The sequence below is a fragment of the Passer domesticus genome, chromosome 8 (genome assembly GCF_036417665.1).
Source record: "Passer domesticus isolate bPasDom1 chromosome 8, bPasDom1.hap1, whole genome shotgun sequence".
In the NCBI taxonomy this organism is placed as follows: Eukaryota; Metazoa; Chordata; class Aves; order Passeriformes; family Passeridae; genus Passer; species Passer domesticus.
The window spans coordinates 27803608-27821616 of NC_087481.1; the positions used below are offsets into that span (position 1 = coordinate 27803608).

An 18009-nucleotide genomic window follows, 5' to 3' on the forward strand; every position below is an offset into this window, starting at 1 on the left:
AAGCTGAAAAAAACCCACACTGATGTGTATTTTAGAAAATATATGCTGCAGTCAGCATGCCCAGTAACCTCCCATTATTTACACACAGTCAGCTGTAAATCTCTGGGATGTGTGACCCAGGAATGCCATCTACCAATAACCCTGAGACATCAACAAATCTTGTGAGTAAATTGGAGCACACATCAAAGTAAGCCAGTCTGAGAATGAGAATTTGGGAGTTTAAACTGGTGTGCTTCCACCTGGAATTGTTATTTATTTAGGGTGGAAAACTCCAAGATCACTGAGTCCAGCTGTTACCCAGCACTGTCAAGGCCATGACCAACCCACGTCCCCAAGTGTCACATAAGTTTCCCTGAGAAACAGACCCCATACAAAACATGATGGCAAGAAATGATGAGGCTGTGGCATAACCCTCAAAAGACCAAATATACTCAACTAAGTTCATAAAACAGCTGATCTTTGTAAGTCATCAAAGCCCCAAGGGAAGGATGTGAATTTATATTCTCTGAAAATGTGGCCCCTGGAGCCTAAAACACAGTGTGCAAAGGAAGAGAACAGAGATCTGGCTGGAGAACCAAGTCCACTTTACCACTGACATTCCTATTCTGTCCACAGGCAAAAATCTTTCTGTTACTGCAACTACAGCTCTTTCTAGAACACACCAGAATTCTTCTGACATGTGAGTAAGCAGGTGGAGACAGCCCCTGCCTGAAGTGGGAGATTCAAACTCAGGGTGCTTACACATGTGAAACCCTTCTTATCACACATTGCCAGGAACCCTCACAGCATGAGGGGGTTCACTGCTGCTCCTGCACCAGAGGATCACCGGGACTGATCTCATTTTGATGTCTGGCACTTGTCTGTAAAACCACACCAATTCAAGCCCAGATTTTAAGAGGGTTTCCTGCAAAAATCTACTGCTGCCATGTGTTGGTGGCACGCCCACTGAAGCCTTTGAGCAGGGTTAGCTGCTCCTAACCCCTCAGCTGGGCTATGGAAATGCAGAATCCATCCAGCAGTTTCCCAGATCCTGCACGCAATGTCCAAACTCAGCAGCACTGAAACCATGTCATTTCTATGGATCCAGCAGTGGTCCCACCACACACCTGCAGCTCGTATTTGACAACTCAAAGCACTTCCAAGTGCTCCACTGATTTCCAAAGACTTCCTGACAGAGACCTCTGATTCCAGTGGTCCCTCCTGAGGCAGCCAAGTGGCCTCTAAGGAGAGGACAAGGATGGCTGGAATGGGGACATATTTGAGTCCTAGAACGCTCTGGGTTAGAAAGAACCTTAAAGACCCTCCAGCCCAACCCTCCTGCCATCTTCCACTAGACCAGGCCTTGCTCCCAGAGAGGTCTGGAATGGGAAAGTTGAAACCCATCCTCAGGAAATGATGCACTAGTTTTCAAGCAAAGCCACAGCTGATGTTTCTGCTGTCATAGGAAAAACAGTTTGAGATTTTTTTACCTTTTTTTTACCTTGAAGGAATAATAAGTTCCTTCAAACTTGCAAAGGAAATGCCATGGAGACATGGGAAGAAAGAGATGTGGGAGCTGAGAGAACAGGAAGACAGCATTAATTACACAGAACCTGACAGGTTATGTTTTCCAAAAGGAAAAGAATGAACCGATGATTGAGATTTGCCATCAGGCCCCGCATGTTCCTCCCTTCTGGACCTGTGAAAATAAATCCCAGGATCTCAGTTCAAAGTCACCTGTGCTGGATAAAGCTGCTCACCTGCCCTAAGGTGAGCAGGTGCCGTGACACTGCTCCTCATGATCAACCTCAGGGTCAGAGATCTGCTGGTCCTTTTAACTCCATTTTCCCTGTACTTTCCACTGTGGAGCTGCCCTCAAACCCAGACACTGATCTGTGCGGCCAAGGTCTTCCCTAAAGGATCAAATTCCAACTTAAATCAGAGAGGGAAAAGCTTTGTCTCAGATCAGAAAATGCAGAGTGAAAAAAGGAAGAAAAAATTATGGCTTTGGTTCAGCAGTTTGGCTGGGGTTTTTATTGGGATTTTGCGAAATTCTCTAGGGAAATACAAATGGGTCTCCCTGGAATTCCTACATGCAGGAGGTGCTCTTGCACTGTGGCACTACAGCCATGGCTGCTCCTGATTATCTGAAAAGGAAGATTTCCCAAGGCAGGAAACTGCAGGAACCAAAACAATTCATGGGTGCTTAAGCCCAACACTGATTGCTTCCTTCAAGGAATATTTTGTTTCAGGTTTTTCCCCTTCGATCTAATGCCTGCATTTGTCATTTAAACAAACACTCCTAATTTACTCTTGATTTCATAATGCAAATTACTTTTTCTAATATTCCATCTATTCTATTATTTAGCTCCTGCTTTATTTACCAGTTTGGTTTGCATATAGATCTCCCCCTAAGCAATCCCTACATCAAGGGCTACATTTATTTTCCATTTCTTCTCTCCCACTGTGTGACCACAGAAAATCAGGTGAGAATCCTTTCAATGAAAAATTCCTGTGAGAAAATTCCTTTTATTTTCACCCAAACAAGCTCCTGGCTTCCAAAAGTTTGCAGGTCAGGGACTTCTTGGGGAGAGTTTATTTTTATTTTAAACCATTTTTCTTCTATAATCACATGCAATTTCTTCTTTTATCTTTTTGCCTAGTTGCAGTTATTTTCATCACATATTCTGATTTTATGTGCCCTCTCCCCCTTCCTCTCATATTCTCTTGGTCTCATCCTGTTGACTCCAGGTGCTCAAATTTCCTGTGATAGATCACAAGACTATAATTTTCAGGAAAAAATCCTCAGGTACTTCAAAATAGATTGGGATTTTTGATTATGATAAACTCTACCTTACCTTCACACCTGAAAGTTCAGCAGGTAACCAAGAATTCATTATCAAAAAGTGTTTTGGACACAATTACAGCTAAAGTCTTTCATTTAACACACTCCTCATCCTGTAACACATGGTTAATTCTGCATGTTTGTACTTGCTAAGCACTTGAGTGCGTGATTTAGTAAAATACAGGCCTTGATTACAGAATTGAAGATGGGAGGAATGTCCTGGATTTTTTTCCAGAACTTTTGTCCATCAGTAAATTATAGCTCATGGACAAAAGTTCTCTCTCTGCAAGACTGAAAACTTCACACATCTGAGGTGATGAGGCAATCAGAGATAGAAATTGAGTGGCATGAAGACATAGAAACCCAGGGGTAAATATAGAACATTATTAGATTTAAAACATGAGAGATCACAAGTCCTGAAAAATGCTTCTATTTCAAATTAATAAATAAATCCTACAAGTTGAAAACATGGCACAGGGACACACCAACAGTAACACAAAGTAACATCAGATAAAGAGTCAGGCCACCAAAATCAGAAGCCCCAGAAAATCTTGTCATTTTTATAAATTTCTGGCTCAAACCATTTTGAGTCATTTTCCAGCTTTATCAGAAAAGACTGTTCATATTCTACTTTCATTTCCTTGAAACCTCAGAGGCTTCTGTAATCATTGTATTTCCTCCAAAGCAGAGCTCTTTAATAAACATAATACCCTAAAATAGCTCAAATTTTGTGAGCTAAGTGGTGTCTATACCCCATATAATTTGTTAAATGTTAGGAGATGAAAAAGGAAAATGTGTACAGATTTTATAAAATGAATATTCCAGAAATAAAGTACATTATTCAAACAAACAAACAACTAAAAAAGGCAAAGGAGAAGTATCAGCAAATGGATTTAGGATAATGGAATTATTTAAGTTGAAAAAGGACTCCAATGGAGTCCCCACCATGTCCCCAACACAGGAACTGAGTGCCCTGTCCACATTTTCCTTGGACACCTCCTGGGATGGGCACTCCACTCTAATTAACAGATTAGACTGATAATTTTATGTTACTAAGTTGGTCTCTTATTTTTCAATGTCTACACTGAAACAAAACATCCTAGTGACGGGTGCTCCATTTTCCACCTGACCCCAGAGTTTCTGCCTCAAGGAAGCAATGAGTTTTCTCTTTAAAGATAGACTCACACACAGAGTCCTTGACTTGTTAATCAATACAATTTGGGAAAACTCATACAAAAAATGAACATATTTCATTCCTTGACCCTTTCCTCTCTAGCAGGTCACAGCCCAGAAGGTTCCTTCAGGAAAACTGTGCAGCAGGAAGAACGAGTCCCTGCCTTTAGTGCCCTGGTTCTGCCCCAAAATGCCACACATGAGCTACAGATGTGTCCATCTCCATTTCACCTCTTGGAAACCTGCAGGAAATAGTTGACACTGAGACATATTTCTGCTTCTTTCTGGCAGTCATCTGTGTTTTTTTCAGGTGCTCTCATGAACTTTCATTTCATCCCTTAATAGAATATTAAACCCCTGCCTGTTTAAGAGCAATTGGCAAGGAATTCTCTACCCACACACTGATAGAAGTTACTTGCACTTTAACATCCCTGCCCACATGTTTCAATAGAAAACACCTTGGGGTTAAAAGATTTTAAGTTGCATTGGTTGCACTTAGAGAAAAATAAAATTGCTAGCTAGGTATCAGGTATTTCTTCCCTTTACGTCCATTTTTAGGTAGTTAAATATTGGAGTTGAATGTTTTGGCCACGGGCAACTCAATGAATCAAGGTAATGCTGGTAACCTAATTTCCAGCACTGCTTTTCTTTTTTTTTTTAGGACGGATTTTGTCTGTTTTCATTACTTCCATTATTTCATACTTGCTTCAGTCTGTGCTCATACACTACCACATGCTTGCTCTTCTTCTCCCTGCTATCACATTTTTAATATAATCTTCAGGATATAATATAATATATGTGACATAATATATGGATGTACACCATTATTTCTCTCTGAATTAATTTCTTCCTGATCTTGGGAAGTGTAAATCCAATTGCTGCCAGGTTTAACAGGATGAGAGTCAAGATTTACTGGGTTCTGAACCACTGCCTGGTCTTAAACATGACCATGGACTGCTGCTGAATAGTTTGTTTTTTTTTTTAATAATCTTTCCAATCTCTATCTCTTCTGAGGAGCTACTTGCCTGCAACAAAAGGTAATGTGTAATTTGATTAAAGATAGATATTTTTCCTCCACAGCACAAGTAGATAATCTACTTTAAAGTTTGAGCTTTCATGATTCATCCTGGTGAATACCCCCACATAAGGACAGCTGCAGTTACCACAAGCAATGAAAAGAAATATTTAAATAGAAAACATTCCAGTTTGAAGAGAGGCAGCAGCTTCAGAAGATATGAGTGAAGCAGGGTCTTTTTTTCTGCTATGCTCTCTTCACCTTTTTGTTAGGAAGAAGATTGAGAGTGATCCATTTAGGCTGGGCTTTGCCTCAGCTTTGTGTCTGCGGTGCAAGGGAAGGAAAGAAATGCAAACAGAAAACATGACAGCTGTAAAATCCCCTGAAGTGCTGCCACAGTCATGCAGTCATTGAATCAATAAGGCTGGAAAAGACCTCCAGGATCATCCAGTCCAGCCATCCACCAAAGCCAACCACGGCCACTAAACCACACCAGAAAGAGCCCCATCCTCTCATTTTTTGAACATTTCCAGGGTGGTGACTCCAGGACTGCCCTGGGCAGCCCATTTCAATGCTTAACACGTGAAGCATTGGGTCATTGGTTAAACTCAAGGGAAGTTGAACTTGAAATATGAAGAAAATTCGTCACATTGAAAAAAACCCGACCAAAATTAGCAACTTAATGAAAAATAAATTACGACTAACGACTTCTCAAGGAACATATTACCAATTGGAATGGCAATCAGCCCTCTTCAACACTAATTTTGAACAGATAACATTAATTTATAAATAAGCAGTTTTAACATTACATCCAATATCCCTCTTGCTCAGCACACAGCAATTAGAGCCCTTGAGAAATCACACTCCTAAAAACATTGCTTTGCTCGGCACAATCAGTTGGCTGCCTGAGAAACTGAAGGAAAAGCTTGCTCACCAAATATTTGCAGTGGCCTGATCACTTTGGGAGCTGTACAGATTCAGTAGGTGCTCAGGATTTACGCTGCTATTTGTAACTTTTCCTTGTCTGGGTGTGGAAATCAGTCTGGCACCACCCAGACACACAGCAGATCTCCTGGGAGCTGAAGAAATTAACCCAAATTAAACCTGACAAGTTCATGCCATGGCTTACAGAATCACAAAGTCATCCTGGCTGGCAGAGACCTTCAAGACCATCAGCTGCTCCCCAGCAGCACCAGCATCACCCCTAAACCAGATCCCAAGAACCACAGCCAGAAAACTTCAGAACATTTCCAGAGATGGTGACTCCACCACATTCCTGGGCAACTCATTCCAGTACCTGACCAATTTATTCCAGTGCTTAACCACTCCCTTCCAGAGAGTTTCTTGGTGATAATTCACTTTTGGGGAATTTTAGAAGGAATTTGAGAAGGGACCTCTGAGTTGTTTTGATGAGGTGATTTATTTTCCATATCTTCTGCATAGGCAGGAAGGGTGAGTTGGGCTCACATTGTTACAGCATGGTTCAGAAGGTCACAAGACCTCTAGTTACAAGATCTTTTAAGGAGTTATTGACCAATAAAACACTTCCAACAAGGATTATTATGTTTTTGACTCAATCTTTAAATATTTCATGTTATGGACTCATGCTACACTGTCAGCTTTCTTAGCCAAACATGTTATGACACACAAACCTACAGCATTGCATTCTAAACTCCTTGTTTACCTCTGAAACTATTTTTTTCTATGTCTTTAACTCTGAAACTCTAAACTTTCCTTTACTTAGCTTAACATGTCTCTGCCTTAAACTATAAATCCTCATTCTCTCTTCTAACACCCAAGTTTGGAAGCCTTTTCCAAGGTCTCAGATCAAATCCTGGGTTTAATTCTAAGCTTTGGCTTACAGGCCCAAAGTTCTGGGAGTTCCTTGCATTTGAGATTCCAATATTTTTTTCCCCTAATATCTGATTTGAATCTCCCCTGGTGTCACAATGCTGCAGGACTCTTGGGCATGAGGTGCCTTTGTCCAGCCCTGACATCACAGACATGGAAGTCAGTAAACCTCAAGCTGAGGCAATGCAGGAAACTTCACATCATCCATTGAAAAAGTTGGTTTTCTTTTTATCCTTTATAAAAACTGGGACTAAAGTTATAAGTTAGTCTTCTCTAAGATACGATGGCAGGGAATCTGAGGATGTATATGGTCAGTCAATATTTAAACTATCTTTGTAAAATATCTTAGGCAAATATATTTAATAACATGAATGCTATTTACACATCTTTATTTAATATATAAATTTAGACAAACTTAAAAGATGTTTGAGTTTCAAAACAGACAAAATCTGCATCCAATTTTGAGACAACCCTCAACAGACTGATTCATACTTTGAACCCATTTCCTTGTAACCTTGAAGGAATCAGAAACATTAATTAGAGACAAGGCATTTTTTTTTAATAGGCTGATAACACAAACCTGTGGGTTAAAAAAAAGAAATGGAAAAGTGTATCTGCTACTCCATGGCACCAGTCTGTAACTGTGTGGGCAGAACTGTCTATGCAGCAATGCCCCCCAAACCCAAGCAAACTGCACAACCTGTTTCTCCAACTGGGGATACACAACCCCCCTTCACCCCCCATTTTACAGAGAGAAGGAGCTGTAACTTCAAAAATGAGATCTTTATCCACAAGCTTGTTTTGAGTATAAATTATTCCACTGTGGCATATGGAATGCTTGGCAATATTTACTTCTGAATCACCAGCTATTCTCTGGCAAGATGGAGCACTAGATAGAATCATAGAATCCTGAAACGGTTTGGAAGGCATCTTAAAAAGCTCCTATTTCACCCCCCTGCCATGAACAGGGAAGTCACTCTCTAGAACAGGTTGCTCAGGGCCCCATCCAACACGTCCTTGAAAGAAAACTCAAATAAAATTCAGAAATTATTAAGATGTACAGGTGCAAATAACCCAAAAGGTGGAAGCCTCTCTGCACTGAAGGAACATGAAAACACATTTCAGGATTTTACTACTGATCCCACGTCTGGAACTATTTTTGGCTTTTAAAAACACACTATTTGTTTTCAGTTGTGAAAACCAAGCTCCTCATTGGCACAGAAGCCCTGCTGTAGAGTCAAAAATCCCTGAGGCTGGAAAATCCCTGCCAGCCCATGGAGTCCCAGCTGTGCCCAATGCCCACCTTGTCCCCAGCCCAGAGCACTGAGTGCCACCTCCAGCCCTTCCTGGCACACCTGCAGGGATGGGCACTGCAAAGCTCCCTGGGCAGCCCCTGCCAAGGCCTGAGCACCCTTTCCATGCAGAAATTCCTGCTGCTGTCCAAGCTGAGCCTCCCCTAGCCCAGCCTGAGGCCCTTTCCCCTTCTCCTGTCCCTGTTCCCTGGCAGCACAGCCCGACCCCCCTGGCTGTCCCCTCCTGGCAGGGAGTTGTGCAGAGCCACAAGGTCCCCCCTGAGCCTCCTTTGCTCCAGGCTCAGCCCCTTCCCAGCTCCCTCAGCCCCTCCTGGGGCTCCAGCCCCTTCCCAGCTCCCTTCCCTTCCCTGGCCACGCTCCAGCCCCTCCAGGGCTCTCTGTGAGGGCCCAGAACTGGGCACAGCCCTGGAGGTCCCTGAGCAGGGCCAGCCCAGGGGACAGGCCCTGCCCTGGGTCTGTGGCCACCCCATGGCTGGCACAGCCCAAGGACATTGGCCTTCTAGGCCCACAATCAAGTGCCCCACACAAATTTTCTCCAAGAACAGGTAAAATGACACCATGGAAGCTTTGGGTTCTTTGTCACAATCCATCCCTTCTGTCCCAAAACATTGCTGGGGGAAACAGAACCCCATTCCTTCCTCCACATCTCTGACAGTGTGCTTTGGAAGTGGAAACAGCTCCAAAATCTCTCCATAGACACAGATGCAAGGGGATTTGGATGGTGCTGTTGCAGAAAGGCTTTCTGGGTGGGTGGAGGAAAACGTAACACTCCCCCTTGTTTACAGCAGGTAGCAAGGGTCCCCCGCTGGCCCACACTCTCTCCTAAATGAACTTAAATGGCGACAGCTTCACTGAATAGACACCTGACCCACCCTCCATATTCCTGCCAGGAAATCTGTCAGCACAGGATGGGAAAACATCCTCTCTTTGCAATCCTCAAGGCACAAATGCACCCCCGGTGAGTGCAGAACACTTGTGCTGCTTCAGTCTGTGCTTCAAAGATCTCCTGTGATGACACAAACACTACAGATCCTGGATTTCTGTTTGCTCCAGAATGCTGTGCAATAACACAAAGAAAATTTATTCTTTTTTCAGAGCAAAGTGAACACAGAAATATGAGTAATTAATGCAATTTTATCGGAGATGGAAATGGTTCAGCATTAAAGAGTCGTTAAAGGCACACCTGGGACGGGGATTTAGATAGAAAAATTGAACAGATATCATTGCTGGTGTACATCCTGCACTTCCCACCCATGAGCATCTAGGAAAGACCATTTCACTTGGCTAGCATTCCAGCAGAAGGCCTGTTTTATCTGACCAAAGCAGCTCAGCAGAACACTTCCCCTCAGCTACGTGCCCCTCTGACCAATGCACCAATTTGGCTCCCTACATAAGGATAAAACCTGATGACAAACAGCCCCCTCTGACACCAGTCAGTCCATCAAGGCACAGAAATGCTGCTCCACTCATGAAATAGCAAATAAATGCACACTTCCCAGGGCTGTCCCCATGATGAGGCAGTTGGGAATGCTCCAGGAGCTTTGCCCACATCTCCACCTCTCCCTGCTGGATTCCTCCTCACCTCATGCCTCTGATGATCCTCTTAAAACTGCAACCCAGCACTTCCCTCAATCCCACCAGCAAGCAGCCCTCAGAGGAAAGTTTTGTTGTTTGAGCTACTCAAACCTTCCACCTGACAGGAATTATCCTCTCCTAGTTACAGAAACCTTTGGGGTGAGCACAGCAGTCCTGAAACCTCGACACTTCATACTGAGCTGAATAAATTTGAATGGTTAACACTGAGCTAATAAAAAAATCTCCCAATGCAAACAAAACCAAATAGCCCAAACTCCTGCCTACATTCCACACTTCCAAATAGCAAAAAACTTCTACATCAAACGGCCCAAACTCCTAAATCCCACATTTCCTTGTGTGATCCCAGGTCAAGGGACTGGGCAGTACAGGTTCAGCACACAGACAGAAGTATCAATGACAGAGAGCCTACCTGATCCACATCAGCTCCTCATTTTCATCTCATCCAGGGAAACTGAGAGCTCTGATCACAATGTCAACATGTGTCAAAAATTCATTTCCACATCCCAAAAACTGTCTTTCAAACCATCATGCTTCAGAAGAAATTCCAAGAGAATTTAGTGTTCAGAATATTCCCATTGATTTATTAATGCGAAAGCTGAAATCAATTCTCAATATCATGATTTTAGTTTTGCTAGGAAAATGAACTGCAAATATGGACCAGCTTTGTGCATTTATTTATGTGAATATTAAATATATCAGTTCAATGGCAGCCTCTTTTGAACTGGGGAATTGTGATTCAGGGGTTTCAACAGAGATTTCAGGACACAGACTGCAGTTTACCTCTACAGATGGTCTGGAATGCAAATACAAGGGAAAACCTGACAGAAAACAAACATGCCACCGTGTTCCTTAAATGTAGTTGCCCCTTGATGTATTATTACAGCACAGAATCTAATAATCATGAAATTATAGAGTCCCAGAATGGATTGGGTTGGAAGATCGTCCCTTGATTTTTCACCTTTTTTTTTTTCCTTGTTGATCAAGACAGACTGATCATTTGAGTTTCTATTCCATCAAAACCTGCCATTTTTAAATTTTAATTTTAAGAACATTTTGGGCATCACTGAGGAGCTCACTTTAGTGAGAAGGCATTGACAGATCCCTCCAAGGTCTGGCTGACTTTGGGGTGTCAGCACAGCACTTTGGGACACAGGCAAGCAGAGCATCCATGTCTGCCTCCTGCTGTGTCAGGAGAAGATAAAACCTCAGAGGACACCCAATAATTAATTATTCTCATGCTGATAATATATATAAATAATTAATAATTCTCATGCTGAATTTATTCAGGGCCTTGACTGAAAGTATCATTTCAGATAACCATAAAGAAATCAGGCACCTCAATGACATCATCATCATCATCATCCATGCCAGTGTCACCACACCCCCACAAGGGTTAAATGATTTTTGAGATCATTCCAGCCCCAAAGGAGCTCAAACTTGGCACGTACAAGATTAGAGGGGAGAAAAAAGGCCACTCTAAATTATGCTCAACAATGACACATTGCAGTTTCAGAAACTCAGGAACATAAATCAATATTAAGTTTCTGAGCTCTCTTGACAAGAAAAACCATCATATAATTACAGAATCAAATGAGAGACATGTCCACGTTCTAAATATTTGTAAGCAAGTTGATATCAGTCGTACTTTAGAAACAAATATCTCATTTACAAGCCAATTTGAGCAATATAAGCTGCCAAATTGAGCCTGAAGCCTGAAACCCAAAGTCTGCAGGAAGAAGCGAGTCCTCTAATTTCCTGCATGACTGGAGACACAAAAGTAAGAACAAAGTGTCATTCTATTAAGGCTCAGAAAACATCCTTTTAGAACTCAGGTGGGGTTTAATTCCTTGGCTTCGAGACTTTTAGAAACAAACTCTTGATTAAAGCAGCTCAGTGCTGAGGCTTAATGGGCTGAAGGCAATCTGTGTTAATGGAGTCCACTCTGGACTGGAGTGGATCTGCTCCACTCTGTGCCTTTAGCTTGGAAATGGCCAATATTTCTTTCTTCACCTTATTATTAGTAACTGTAGGGATGAGAAATTATTGATCCATCTAAGCTGTCATCTTGTTTAGACTTCAGACTACTCATGTGCTCTAGGGACTTTTGCTGTCTGTCCTAAATTAAGTAATTGTTATAAACTCAAAGGCATGAAAGTGTTCCTCCCCTAATTATGCATTTCATGCCTTGCTAAACTCCTTAACAAAATTGAGTCAGTGGTTTGTGGCTGACAGGGCATTATTTGTGGGGAAAATCAGCCCACACTTGAGTGGCTAAATTGACAAATAACCAAGCTGAAACCTCCTAATTTCAATAGCAACTGATTATCTTCAACTGATCTTTGAAAGTGGCTGCTACATGGAATTTCCATGCTCCTTCATCTTGGAAGGGGACAACTGAGTATCACACCATCATCTTATTTCTTTAGATATTTCCCTGAATGAAGAATATGAGAAAACAAGACTGCTCTGCTCATTACTTCCACACATCTTCCCGGGGAAACAACCCAACATCAAAATATTTTATCATTACACTCCCAACTTCTAAAAATTTGTGCTTGCCTGGCTGTTTGTGGCTCTGTGGTGCCCTTCTCCTGAGGTTTCTGCTGCTTCTAGACACAGCCACCAGCACAAAACTGTCCTTTTTTGTCTCTAATAACACCATAGTGCCCAGGTGCTGAGCCCCTGGCACTGTGACACAGTGACTTTTCTTTTTCAAGGTATTTGCAATTATACAGATTGCTTGCACCTTTTTTTTAGCATGCATTTTAAAGCCCAGATTGTTTCATCTGCCCTCCCTCCCTCCACATTAGGACCTCTCATTGCTTCTCATGCTTTTAGCAATTATTTTAACAATTCCCCCCCCAAAATATAGTATAAATATTTATATTGAAATATAAATTCACAGTAGGCTGTATTTACCTGGTTAATCCCAGCTTTAAAGAGAAATACAAGAAAATACGTGAACCCAAAAGAAGCACGTTCAGGTTCCCAGCTGTGACAGCAGCAGATCAATGTTTGCTGTGCCATCTTGACTTGAGTATCTTTTCTATGATCATTTCTCCAATTTATATTCATTACAGAACACCTGCCAGATCTGTTACCCAAATTATTTGGTGTCCCTGTTGTATCCCCCAACGTGTGAAACCACCCCTTGAGCAATCAAAGCTCAAGTCTGCTTTGAGAATCACCACATAAAAAAAGATTGATTTTCATCTTGGAAATGTCAGACTTCTGCCTATAATGCTCAGCTACATTTTTCAGGAGCAGTAAAGTTCAAAAAAGAGCCCCAGCCCTGACACATCTCCGACACATCATGATGGATGTGACAGTTCTGCTGCTTTACTGCCAGAAACGTCCTGCTACAGAATGAGGCAATCAATGAAGGATAATAAATCTATCTCAGACCCCAGAACTATTTTTGTACATGCAGAACAGCAGAAATGACACATTAGTTATACCTCTGGAAGTAATAAACCATCACACTTTCTTTACTATTACACAATTCCAGTTAAACAATTTAATCTTTACCTGTTTTATCTGTTCAACCCTTTGCCATCACAATTCCCCATATGCATTTTCAGATTATTAATGGAGTGAATTAAAAATAAAAAGATAAAACAGAGAGGGAGAGAATTTAAGACACACTTTCCAGTTAAAAGAAGAAGTTTTCTTACCATTTTTTCTGGTCCCTCTGTCAGCCAGAAGAACAACTGCTGCTCCAAAGGAATGTGCTGAATTACGTTCCCTTCATCCTGGAACACATTGCTCCTGATTAATACTGACTCAGAAATTTTACCTTGAGTGCACAGCACAAATACATTTCATTTCGCTTTTTTTGAGAAGTCCTGTGTTTGAGATAAATTACAGCAAGTTTGGAAAAGTTAATTTGACGTGCATAAATCAAGGCTTTGCAGAGAAAGGATTGGTGTGATTTATAACTAATGCCTTTGAGTGTATTCTCCTACCTATCCTTCAAGTAACAGCCTTGATTTCAGCAAGAGGGAATATACTTCAAAATAAGTATTTTCTGAGGTCATTTGACCACACCACCAACAAAACAAGCCCAGCTGTGCCAAACATGGTGATTTAAAATACATGAGTTCATTTAAAATTTTCACTACACAGGCACAATAAATTTGAAAACTGTTGCAGGCCCAGATTGATGGTTCCTTGTGCTTGTGTATGATTTCCAAAATACATCCATGGATCACTGTCATAATTCTATTTCTCCCATTATTCTATACATTCATAAGCACACAGACAATGTTTAATGCTATACTAACTGAGTTTGGATGAGGCAAAGCACACAGCACAAGCAGGTGTGTATTGTATTTGCAGATGACCCCCAGGCAGGGAGGAATGATTAATCTGACTCCATATTCTCAGAAGGCAAATTTATTACTTTATAACACTATATTATATTAAAGAATATGATACTATACTAAAGAATACAGAAAAGATACTTACAGAAGGCTAAAAAGATAATAATGAAAACTCCTGACTCTTTTCAGAGTCTCAACACAGCTTGGCTCTAATTGGCCATTGAGTCAAAATAATTCACACCAAAACCCCAATGAAACAATCACCTGTGGGTAAACAATCTCCAACCACATTCCACATGAGCAAAACACAGGAGAAGCAAATGAGATAAAAATGGTTTTCTTTTATCTCTGAGGCTTCTCAGCTTCCCATGAGAAAAATCCTGGGCAAAGGGATTTTTACAGAGAATGTGAATGCCACAGGTTTCTGACTAAAGCTCACTAAAATTGAGGATTAGGAGGAATTCCATGGCCAAAGAACTTCTCTTTATTAATTTGTCTTTTCCTAGGCTGCAGTTTTAAAGGCAGGAACATCCTGACACTCTCCCTCTCTTGCCCCCTGAAGGGCACTGGCTGCATTTCTAACCAGGTTAAGGATGGAACAAGAAGCAAAGTTTCTTTTGCTTTTGCACAAACCTTAAATAAATTCATAAACCTGGAAGTCAGGCTCTGCCCCAGGGCAGTGGGGACCTGGCTGTGAGGAAACACTCAAGGTAGGAAATGAGTTTTGATGATACCAAAATCACTCCTGACTACTTGGTGGTGGCCCTTTGCTGCTGAAGGCTGCTCCTGAGGAGTTCCCATAAAATGTTAGAGGCAGAAAATAAGAAAAAAAAAAGTAGATTTCAGCATGTCTGTGCTTGAACACAAAGAAATCTCTCCCCACCAAAGAAATGATAATTTATTTTTGTGTGTGGCCTTGTTGTCCCTGAAACCTCCTGGTCAAACACAGCTTCACTCTCCTGCCCATGGGAAGGGCAGGGAGGGAATGAATTCTCCCAGTGCACACAGGGGAAACTACAGCAGGATCAGGAGCTGCTTGCCATGGATGATGAAACGTTCCCATGACAATCCCTCTCATCTGTGCATCTCACAGCTATTTCCAGCAAGCATATTTTGGTTTTTGTCCAAGTGAAAACAACAATGCATTTCCTGAGGAAATCAAAATTAGCAGAAACAGTGCAGCACTGCTTTGTAGCTGCTTCTGACTATTAATAAGTTAATGTTATGTGGTGAGGGAAGCAACAGAAAATAACTCAAATGGCTATTTCCTTTTGAGCTGGATGATGATTTTTAGAGTATTCTCTCCGACATCAGTGAAATGCTCTGCCAATACTTTATAGGTAACAGTTCATTTCAAAAACAAAGCAATAACTCTAAAAAAAGAGTAAGATTTTTTTTTCCCTAGGAGATAAAATAACATTTGGAGCACTCTTTAATTTTTTAATGATAGGAAAATATTTTGCATTAATATAATGGAGTTGCTTATTATACCCAAAGCTATATTTAAATTTCCCATAACTGGCATAGCAGTTCACCTAATCACCTCTAATTTGAATGTAATCCTTTTAATTCCTGATAGAAACCTAATTTTTTAAACAAATGTTAAATAAATAGCAAGTATAGAATCAGTACAGCTCTAGCAGCATTGTGCCATTCTCAACCACATGAAAACACTCTGTAATATAAAATTACTGATTTGCAGTTGCCATTCCAGCTCGAAAACCTATAAAGGTTCACCAGATTAATTTTCAGTAATAACAGACTTGAATACATTGTCTTGATTAGACAAAATTCTTTAACTTCTTTCATGTATTAGTAGCTCAACTGAGATTTTCCAATTTGTTCATTGGTGTCCTTAACAGAGGAAACAGGAAGGATTTTCTGGGCAAGGAAAGGAGCAGGGTGGTCTCAGGTGAGGCAAGGGCTCTCAGAGATCAGAGAAATTAAAATTCAATCTTCCAGCCCCTTTGTGATCTGCTGACCTTCTTTGTGCTCCTAAATGAGCAGTGGGGATTTAATTACAAGCCAAAGGACCAGCACCTGAGGAGATCCTCCAAAATCTGATTTCCTGCGCTGATAGGGACAGCAGAACAGCATTCCCCAAGCTCCAGCTGAGGGATTTCTCTTTGATGGCTCCTTTACACATCAGAGGGCTGAGACCACCCTGTGTTTGTGGCAGCAGCAGGAGGGGAAGGTTGGTGCCCTCATCCAGTGAAAACCTTGGCTTGGTACAGCAGAGTGCAGCTCTTCCCTCTGGCATCCAAAATTCCAGCTGCCATTGGCATAGCAAGGAAGCCAGGCAGAGGGAATGGTCAAACCTCACTGATTCACTGGATTTGAAATTGTACGTTCTCAGCCTGCCTAACAGATTTTTTTTTTCTATGTACTCTGATTTAAAGTTTAAGAAAAACCCCCTGAAGTATATCTGAAGTGAATGAAAGGATTGTTTGGTTGTTTATTTTGGTGAGCTAGAGAATTTCTGTCTGGAATCACAGAATCCTGGGTTGCCAGGGACCCATGAGGATCCAGTCCCACTCCTGACCCTGAAATATTGCCCTTTTTAGGGTGATTTTTTCTTTTAAATCAGCACAAGGGCAACAGCATGAGCAGAAGTTTAATCAGCATCCTCCCTCAGCTCCTCTCACTGAATTTTGCTGATTGTGATTCCAAATGCTGCTGAGACTCAGCTCCTAAAAATGTGTCATAACAACTCCAGCAGCACTGACACTCTGACCTTCAACTCTAATTAATTTTAACAGACATCGTGTGTTTGAAAAACTAAAAAAAATAAAGATCTGCCCTGCTCTTTTCTAAAACAAATAAAAAGGTAAGAGTCAGCCTACTGAATACACATAATGAGATTCACACCCAAAATAAAGTTATTGAAGTGGCTTCTCCTTATTGTGCTTTAAGAAAGGGATTTTGACCATGGGCACAAAAACCAGACCACAAAAAACCAAACAAAACCAAACCAAAACAGTGCTAGACTAAGGCTACTTAAAAAAAAAAAAAGTTTCAAACTAAAAGCAAACAAGATGTAAATAAGTTCCATGTTATTTCCACATTTGTAGTGAATTTTAACTGTATAATAAAATGAACATTTTTTGCTAAACCTTTCTGAGACTCCACACTGCAGGTAGTGAGGGAACCTCAGGATCACCTTTCCTAATAAAGTCACTGTAGATTCACCTAAGACATGTTTAAAACAAAATAAATCACACAATTAATTCAAGACCATAAATATTGAATTTTTTTCCTAATGATATTAAAAATATCGTTCATTCTAAGTCAGCCGTGTTTTTACACCTACAAATAACATTAAGGCCTTGTAGCAAATAAAATAGATTCAGAATTAAAATCCATGCTTTATCCAGAGTCACTCTGCGACTTGACAGAGTTTATCACAAAGGTTTTCTTTTCACTTTTCTGTAGTGTCCACTTAAACTAATGTGACTGTGAGAGACTTTAAATCAGTGAAAGACTAAAATCCCACAGACTCCTTTCATTGATCTCAGACTTGTGAAGAGCCTGTTGCTCAGAACAGCCCAGGACAGGTGGAATTGTGACAGGGGATAAGGCAGTGTGGCATTTTTAAACAAAAATGTTTTCACTCCCCATGAGATGAGACAAAAAAAAATCCAAACCACTTTTACATCCTTTAAACACAGTTTGCATGGCTCTCCCTTGCTCAAGAGAGAGAATCTATTCCTCAAATAGGAGAAACAAATCTGGGGAGTGCAAGGGCAGTGAGTGAAGAACTCTCTCCATGAATATCCACCTACTCAGACATGGAATAACCAGCTCCTGAGGCAGCAAATGAAATTCATCCCTTCAGCAGCTAGGAGACACAGAACACTAAATAATTCAGCTCCCAAACACTAATTACAGGATGTTGGCAGCAGGAACTGCCAGCCC

The 18009-nt window shown here is 41.1% G+C and overlaps 1 protein-coding gene across 1 annotated transcript in view; it reads right to left on the minus strand.

Annotated features, from left to right (window-relative positions):
• The window catches only part of PCDH15 (protocadherin related 15), a 651760-nt gene that overhangs the window by 461102 nt on the left and 172649 nt on the right, over positions 1–18009 (minus strand). The window contains exon 8 of the mRNA XM_064429942.1: positions 13447–13524. The gene's annotated coding sequence lies outside the window, so the exon portion shown is untranslated. The remainder of the gene's footprint in view (positions 1–13446; positions 13525–18009) is intronic.